This window comes from Octopus bimaculoides, chromosome 2 (assembly GCF_001194135.2).
Source record: "Octopus bimaculoides isolate UCB-OBI-ISO-001 chromosome 2, ASM119413v2, whole genome shotgun sequence".
In the NCBI taxonomy this organism is placed as follows: domain Eukaryota; kingdom Metazoa; phylum Mollusca; class Cephalopoda; order Octopoda; family Octopodidae; genus Octopus; species Octopus bimaculoides.
The window spans coordinates 132,260,038-132,270,187 of NC_068982.1; positions in this window are offsets into that span (position 1 = coordinate 132,260,038).

Sequence of the window (10,150 nt, forward strand, 5' to 3'; positions counted from 1 at the left end):
ATTGCCAATTTCATTACTTGAGAAAAAAAATTGAATATTATTTCAGAACAATTTTTAAACATGTATTTAGCTGAAATAATAGCTTTTCAATAATATATTTGACAATCTCAAAATGACAATGCTAAGTATTAGAAAGGAAAGAACATCTTCCCAAATACATTTCAGCTGTTAGTAATTACTCGCATGTTAAGCGCAACTTCTGCAGTCAAGCTGTAATAGTAGTATATTTTAACTTATATCTTCAAAATACCTCCAGAAAATATACCTTCGAAATCCATAATCCAATTTTCCTCCATGTTCAAAATCTTTATAGATATGTGTAGTAATTTGGCTGACATCTCGTCAACTAACTTTAGTGTCATCTCTGTTGTTAAATAGCACAGCGAAAATAAAACCCTGTTTCCAACGACGAGAAAATAATTTCGTTCTTTCCACGCTGTGCACGAATTCCTACGAAGAATTCAATTACTTCTTTTTAGACACATTTTACGTCGTTTAAGATATCATAGTGATCCCACCCCCTTGTCATATTAATATGTTAATGAAAAATAATGCCTTAACGTAACGTTAGATTACCGTGAATGTTTTACCTTCATATCACTTGTCAAGAAGCCGAGCTGATTTCTCTCAAGTTTTTGTTCATATAGAGCAGCGCTTCTCAAACTTTTTTCTAACTGTTGTCCTCTTTTCTTTTGCAAACACTTTTTTAACGACCTCTTGCTACGAATTAACTCTTCTACCATTTTTTAAATCTTCATACACCTAATATCCGGTCAGACTAATTTATCATTGTTGATGTTGATATTATTGTTTTTGATGTGATTGTGGTTAACAAGCCGTTTATCATAATATATTTAAAATATTTTAAGAAGTTAATATGCCAGGCGCAGTCATTTTTACGTAGTTAAGAGTCTTGCTTTACAACCACGTGGTTCGGATTCTAACCTACAGAGCAGCACCATAAGCAATTGTCTTCCACAATAGCAGTGGGTCGCCCAATGCTTTGTGTGTGAATTTGGTAGACGGAAACTGTGTGGAAGCTCATCGTGTGTGTGTGTGTGTGTTGCTTTTTTCCGCGAGAATTGGTTTACTTTAGTAATTCGGCAAAAACAACTGTTAGAATAAGTTACGGACTTGAAAATTAAATAATGAGGTCGATTTGTTTGACTAAACCTTTCAAGGCTGTGCCCCAGGATGACTGCAGTCCAATGACTGAAATAAGTAAAAGTTTAAAAATAAATAGAAATATAAAACAAAAACTAAAAACCTGTTACAGGCCACTTGTGTAACGATGGTGTTCGTCACTAATTTCATATGAGTGTCTTGTGACAGCGTATGTAAAGAAAGTCAGAAAGCAAGGTGTATATATAGCATTGAAATTTATTGTTGAAGGGTAAAAAGTACTAACAAGAAGCAAATAAGAATTGTATTTCATTTGGGTGGCTTGTATACCGCAGAATGAAAACAGACATAAATGAAATGAGTTGCGCAGCGTTAATAGTGTACACTGTAATAGTAGCATATCGGAAGAGGAGATGTTGCTACTAGGACCGCCAATGCTGCAACTAATTTAGCTATTTGAAAAAGACGCGTACACTGCTAGGCAGAAGTTGCCACATGTATCCTTCCGCAGCCAGCTCTAATTGGATGGAGTGGCTATAGCACGACTGTGGTGTGCCACCACGACAAAATAGCTCTTTTCTGTCTCGCTACAAGCCCAAACCAGATGATTCCTCGCCCCCTGTCGTTCCCTTTTTCTTCAATACTCGTATGCAAATTTTCCGCTGGTATAGATTATAAAGAATGAGTCAGCCAGGTGCATACATACTTATACTGTATGTGCGTAAATCAGCCATGTCAGCCTCTGTTCATTCAGCATATTAAGGGTGTGTCAACAAGTGGAATCCCTCTTCGTGTAATGTTATAGAGATATGTCAGCCATGTGGATTTCATCACATGTATTTTCGTTTTGTTTTGTTTCTTTTTTTTTTTCAGATGAATCTCTCTTCGTGTCGTGCATCAAGATGTGAGTGAGTCAGGTAATGTCAATCACTCACCAGGTTATTGACTGCGGCAGTAAACTACAAATACGAGGTAAAGCCAAAAGTAAAGTAGCTCAACCAGTAATTGAACCGAAGCTTCAGGTTCATCTCACAGACTTACAGTTAGCAATCTAGCCACGATAAAAAGAAAAAAATTCCTTTTCGTTCAATTCGGTATATGCAATTGAAGTAGTATTAAAGTAAAATAGCAATGTATGTGTCATACTTCATGCCTATGCATCATTGATAGGCAAATTAGTGGAGTGTTCGTCCGAGATAGCGTCTTTTATGAACGTGCTGTGTTTAAAAACACAATGTCTAAAGGGGAGCGACGAAAATCGTCCCAGTAGAGGCTAACGAGAATGCCAGATGCATACACAGCATGTCCGTAAGAGATGTTATATAACTAACCAATCAACGATGTATATACATTAAGTATGATATACAGATGGCTATTCTACTTTGTTCAATCTCGATTAAGAAATTCGTTTCAAGTATTGCTTTTCAAGTGAAGATTAGACCTTGCATTTCGAAATATACCAACTTAATTTCGTGCTTTATATTTTCACCATTTCTAAGCTGGATCCTCCAAATGAGTTTCTTCTAATTTGTATAATCTAGTGGTGTAGCTACAGTGTGTACCACCCAGTGCAGTCCTTAATTATTCCCACCACAACCATACAGGCTTTTACAGCAAACCCACAGGTGCCTCCCCATAAAAGCGTTGTTCACGGCGGACCACAACCTCGCTGACTCCCATCTCCATGCTACTGGTATAACTGCATATTCTAAGGAGCTTTTTCTGTAAAATTTTATATAACTAAGCATATAAAAAGGGTATAAAACAAGGGAAAATAACTCGTTTATGACATCTAAAACAATTTTGTAGAATTTCAATCAGAAGAGGAAACATTCCCATATTTTTATTGTATCTTAGAGATGAAAGAGCAGAAAGTTTTACAGAGTCTATGTGAAAGATAGAAAAATGGAAGAACTTATTGTCAGACTAGAAACCTTGTTCGAATGCCGACAGCAAAGTGGGCTCTGCTAAAGGCATTCAAGCGTCAGGCGGTGATGTTAAACTAAGCAACGGATTAAGTCTGCAACTCAAAAGTAAGAGCAGTTTCTCAGGAGGGCTTCCACACAGTTTCTGACTGCCAGGTTTCACTCACAAGAATTTAGTCAACTCGAAGCAATAGTAAAAGGCTTTTGGCTAAAGTACTGTGCAGTGAAATCGAACCAGAAACGACAATAGTTGCGAAGTAAATTCCTTCCCCCACAAGATAATTTTTACATATAAACTCTAAACAATTTATGTTTTACAAACTAATTTATTTGTTCTTTTCTCGAAGATGTCTCAATATACATCATCTGTCTTTAAATATTGATTTCTAACATTGTATAAAGACCATAAATTTACCGGGAGGAGGACAGTCGATTAAATCAAATCCGTTGGGATTTGGACTGAGAATGAAGTGACAGAACTAATAACCGTAACGGCCTTCTTGTTTTTCGTTTTCAATTTTTGTTTTTATTTTTTTATTTTATTTTTTCGCTCTACCGATTCCACTATTGTATGTCTTATAATATTAAGGAAAACTATTAGTGGACTGGAAGAATGGTTAGAGGGTCGAACAAAATGTCTCGAAGTGGTAATTTACGGCTTATTACGTTCTGAATTGAAATCAATGTTAAAGAAAAGTGTGTGTAATTTTCCTTAAACTAGTCCAACGCGTTTAGTCTGGCGTTCACCTGTTTCATCAATCCAACGACCTTCACCGAAGGCATTATTTATTTCTTACATCTACCGAAAGGGAAGGACAGAGTTGATTGGATTGTCTCTAGTGTATAACTAGTATTTATTTTATCAGCAGTGATGGAATAGGATGGCCGTTTCTACTTTTTCATCGCTTACATTGAAGCTATTATTAATAATTTTTCCTTAAGCCCTCAGACTCATAAGACCTATTAGCGGTTTCCATGGTGTGTAAGTGACCAAAATCAGAACATTCCCTCGAAGAGGACACCGTCCCGTTGCAAAATTCAATGCAAGCAATTTTGCAGAGAAGGAACAAGTCGATAACAGCAACCCTAGTATTTAACTGATACTTTATTTTTATCGACCACGAAGGAAGAAAAGACCGGGGTTTAAACTCACAACCTAAAGAAGCGAAATAAATAACAAAAAGCATTTTGGCAGACGTGCTAATGATTCTGCCAACTCACCGCTTTTTAATGGTATTTTGCATAAGTACAAATATGCAGACGACTGAATACTCCTCAATGTATGACCGGCTGAATGGCGGTGAGTCAGCAGAAATGGCTTACGCATCTGACTCTATATATTTGCAGCATTTTGTCTCATCATCCAGAGTCAAATTCTATCGGGTCGTTTTTAATTTTTGTGTCTCAATAAAATAAATGTTAATTATTTACTGGAAATTAGGGCAGTGGGCTGGCGGAATCGTTAACACATCAGGCGAAATGCTTAGCAGTATTTCGTCCGTCTTCACGTTCTAAGTTCAAATTCTGCCGAGGTCTGCTGCGCCTTTCATCTGTTCGGAGTCGATGAAATAAGTAGCAGTTGAGTGATGGGGATTAGTGTAAGCGACTTATCAGCTCCCACGAAATTGCTGGCCTTGTGCCAAAATTTGAAAACAACACTATACTGGAAATGACTCAGCCAAATGCTAAAATCCACCTCGGGGAAAATTTCTCTCTCACACAGACGCGCTCCTCTCTCTCTCTCTCTCTCTCTCTCTCTCTCTTTATCTCTCTCTCTCTCTCTCTTTCTCTCTCTCTCTCTCGCTCTCTCTTTCTCTCTCTCTCTCTCTCTCTCTCTTTCTCTCTCTCTCTCTCTCCCCTTTACATTTAATGTTGGTCAACGAAGAATTAAAACTGATAAAACTTTATTTAACTACTAAGCTCTGATGGAAAGCCAAAGCATTTCCAGAGACAGTTCGTCGTATTTGATTTCTAGTCTACGATCACTGGATATAGAATCCGATTCTTCTTCAAAAACTTTCAAATAGAAAATATTTCGAATTTCCGTGAAAAGGTCTCGAATCCAATAATATTATTCTATATTGGAAAATAAAAGCTCCATCTCTCTTCGAGATCTGTCAAATGATAGGATTTATTTTCTTCATGTGAGTTTTGGAAACATTTCAAAATTGCTATCATCTGCTTTCCTTCTCCAAATTACTTCTTTTTTTTTTATTTTTCTAGAACATTTCTAGATTATCTATAAATGTGAAGATGTTTTCGTTTTTAATTTGCGTACTTTTCTGCTCAGGCTTTTAGAGTGATGAAATATCCTTGTCAAACATTCCAGAAATCTAAAGGTCGCGTTGACGATTTTCCCAAAAGTGATTTTTATGAACTTCTTTCAAAAATGCAAGACACGCCATAATTCATGCGACAGCAGAGTTCTTCCGCTGCCTTTTACAAGCCATCTCAATTCCGTATATAAAAATTAGGATCAATACTGTGAATCTATATCAATAAAAATTCTCTCAAAGAAATGAGTATTTAATTGGCCTGTTTTAAATAAAATTAACCTTTTCAACGACTTCATCAAAATCTTGTTTCAATTCAACTCCCAATGCTTTTGCAATCAAAACCTTTCTGTATAAAACACATTGAATTCTAATAACATCTGGATTTTCTTTCTTTTTGTTTTAATACAAGCGTCGCAAGCCCTTTCATACGGCTTTTCGTAATGGGATCAACAAACCTTCCATGATGATTTTTCATTTTTCAAGGTAATTGTTTAAAATATAAAAAAATATCAACTTTCGTAGTGCCTGGCATTTCTTTGCAACAACGCCTGGTTTCCTCTTTGATCCTCATCAATAAAACGAAAAACTGTCAATAGCTGTGTTTTATTGCTAATGTCTGTTGACTCGTCAACTCTATTTCAACAAACGAAAATACGTATGTTGAAGCAGATCATGGCATAACATTTTCCTTGATGTCAACACTCAATTCTGAAATGCGCCTGCGAACTGTATCATTTCCTTGAAGATAGCAGTGTCCAGTTTTGACATATCCATTTAACTTGCTGGAATGCATTTATTTATTTGTCATTTGATATCCACATACCAAAGTGGTGAAGGCTGATCATTATTCCTAATCGAAATAAAACCACAATTTTAATAACTGTCGTCTTATTTGCGATTACGAAGAGGTTTAACATTATGAATACGGAAATTTGTTGTTTTTAAGCAAGTTCATTTTAGGATTCACACTCATCAAAGCTACGTTTCTTGTTTAGAATTTATCCATTATAAATAGATTTGAGCTTTCCACTGTTGTTTACAGCGGGTTTCGCGATGCCGCTTATTCAAAACAACTAGTTTCTTCATTTTTTTTTATTTTTTACGTTGATAAATTCTGCTTTCAAAATGGTCAAAGACAGAAAACGAGAAAGGCTTATAGGCTATAAATCTTATTATGCATAAGCCTCGCTTATAAATAATAATAATAATTATTATTATTATTGGTAGTAGTAGTAGTAGTAGTAGTAGTAGTAGTAGTAGTAGTAGTAGTAGTAGTAGTAGTAGTAGTATCCTTTCTATTAAAGGCACACGGCCTGAAATTTGTGGGGAGGGGACTAGTCGATTACATTGACCCATGTTTCACTGGTATTTAATTTCTCGACCCCGAAAGGATGAAAGTTGATCTCGGCGGAATTTGAACTCAGAACGTGAAGAGGGACGAATAATAATAACAATAATAATAATAATAATAATAATAATAATAATAATAATAATAATAATAATAATAATAGACTAATGGAGAACTGACCACAAACAATATTAATATAAATTGCAACATTTTCTAAGGTGACTGACTTTCACTTCTATTTTTGTCTGCATAATCTTCATATCCCTTACAAATAAACTTGATAGAACAGGGTATGTGTACAAAATTGGTGACAGGAAAATAAGTCATCTATTTTATAAGGATGACTTAAAACTTTATGGCAAAGATGATAAGGATTATTAAGTACGGTGAAAGTATTCAGTGATGATATCAGATTGTGATTTGGTCTTGTTGAGTGTTCCAAGTCCACTTTCCAAAAAGGGGAATTGAAGACCTCACATTCAGTGGTGTCAAATGTTGATAGAGTTATAAAAGAACTTGAACAGGAAGAAACTTAAATACCTCAGAATAAATGAAGACTCAAACATTCAGCAGAGAAATATTACAGGAGAGTTCGAGCACTCCTAATATCTAAGTTAAATGCACGTAACGAGGTGTTAACCATAAATTCGTTAGCAGTTCCAGTAGCTATTTATAGTTTCAATGTGTCGAACTGAAATTGAAAGTAAAATTCGTAAGCTGCTGACTTGCAACAACATGCATCACCCAAAGGCAGATGCAGATCGTCTTTACCTTACCAGAGCTCAAGGAGGTCGAGGCTTGATCCAATTTGAAATCTCTTACAAAACACCACGGTTGGACTGGCCAAATATCTCGAAACATCTAACGACAGGATGCTAAAACTCGTTGAAAATCACGAGAGACGTAAGAAGCTTTATTCTGTTATGAAGGAGAGCAAAACATTTACTAGTGAGTGGTGGTGGTGGTGGTGGTGGTGGTATCCGAGTTGGGTACGAAGGGGAAAGAAAAAAAGGAAACTGACGGAAAACAGTGAAGGAAGCGAGAGTCAAGGGGGAGTAAAAATAAGAAATAGAGAAAACTAGAAACAGAAACATAGAGTAAATGTGAAGGATGAATATGAGATGTTACGGAGGTGTATATTTATAAGGGAGAGGTGTTGAAGAAAGTGATTTTATTATTAGAATGAAGCATAAGGCTGTGAGGTGACAGAATCGTTGGTACACCGAACAAAATGCTTAGCGGTATTACGTCCGTCTTTACGTTCTGATTTCAAATTCCACCGAGGTTGTTGAAGTTAGTACCAGTTAAGCATTAGGAGCGATGCAATCGACAACCTTTCTCTCAAAATTTTCAGACCTTGTGCCTTTAATTGAAAGGATTATTAAAATGAAGCATTAGAAAAAAACTAGGAAGGCTATGTAAACATAATTTAATTCGTGTAAAAAGAAACAGGATATCTACCTTCTGCTGTTCTTATATGTTACTAGTTCTTAGAGTAAGTATACCAATGTTTTATGAGATGATGCGTGATGAATATGCGAAACTTATGATTTTTACGTTGTTCAAGAACTCAAGCAATAGCACAGACATTCTAAAGTGTTGAATTATATTTTTTTTAAATCTACAGCAACGCACATTAGGAGCCACAGCGTCAAACAATTAGAGATGAATCATGTCGTCAGAGTTATGTCAATAATGAAGTTTTTTGCTAAAGAAAAGAAAAATGACAAAAACTTTAAATCATGAAAAATGTCTTCGAATAATACTTGAGTGTGGTTATATTCTAAACTGCCGGTTTCTTTCAGTTTTAAAGTAAATAAGATGGGTTATTTATAGAATAGTGTTAAACTCCTATTTACATCAACCTACTCATCAAAACCGCTCGACCAGCTAAGAGTGATATTCACATCTTCAAATTACACCCCTATACCTTCAAAAGAAGGAACACATTAGATAATCTCCTCCAAATACATTGTATGTATAAAATATACGATAACAGCGACTGAACCGTCTTGGATCACGGATCTGTCTGATCTAAACAGACTAGGGTGCTAAGTGACATTTAGATAGATCAGTTACTCATCTGTCTTCCAGATCAGTGGCGTATCTAGCGTGTGAGCCGACCGGGGGCGGCTATCGGAGTTGCCGTCCTTGACTCCATCTGTCCCTCTACAGGTTTATGCTGCAGATTTTAGAATGTTATCTCCATAAGAGTACTACCCGGGGTAGATCGTCCTCATCATTCCCCTAGCTACGCTGCTGCTCCAGATATATACATATTCTTTGGACAGGAGAAAACTTAAAACCATTACTTCTATATGTAGATGTATTAAGAATACACTGCTCGGAGCTTTGTAAAAAGATAGATACGAAAACACAGGGTCACTAATAATAATAGTAATAATAATAATAATAATAATAATTATTATTATTATTATTATTATTATTATTATTATTCCCTGATGCAGTGCCTGGCAGTGGCTTTCATGGCTTCTGATCTTAACTTATTGGAAGTGTTATCATGTACATTGTTTTGTCTTGGTATAAAAGATAGACTACAGCAAATATTCTGCTTAATACCACTGATTTGCTTGTCAGTTGTTTGACCTTAACCAGTTGAGCATGTCCCCTGGTGGCTGACGCTATGTGCATCTCTGATCATGGGCAGAAGTAGTTGGGGAGCATCATAGCCATGTATTGAGAGGAATTCTTTGGGGTTTGAATAATTCACCTTTGGAAACATGTGTGTCTTGTTCAACATCCTTAAACAACCCTTATTCAGGGACCTTTTGAGCGGGATGGGCTACTCGACCTGAAGAAAATTCTAACTGGGCCCCACCTGCGAGGTCATGCATTGATTATCTTGATATTAGATCATTATGTCGTGCACATATGATTGTGATGCATGTGCCTGGTGTACCCTCATCAGACGGGTAGTCATGATGGGTATACTGGGCTTCGTAAATTTTATCCCAGTGTCACTTTGATGGCATGCACTGCTCTATAATAATAATAATAATAATAATAATAACAATAATTAAGGTATGATACTCAAGGCCATACTCGCCTACATTTTTAAAAAGAGAAATTTTCTCCTTACCACTGCAACCGAAAACTTGTGTGTAAGTACGATTATGCACGCGTACGCTTCACTAGAACACATTTACAACAATTTGAGTGGAAATTCTTCGATTACACACGAAGCTGTAGATGCAGTCGTCATATCACAAATGATATAATTTCCTTTCATTCGTTGATTTCTATTTCAATCCTGTTTTCAAATCGATGTGTTTCGTGCGAACAGGAAATATGTATTTATGCAGCCTGCAATAAATTAAATGCATACACGTACAATATACTTAAGTACGTACATTGTGAATTTTATTGTGCGTATGTGTGTGTTTGTGTACATATATAATACTTTGCATTATACTTACATACATGTGTGTATATATATATATATATATATATATATATAT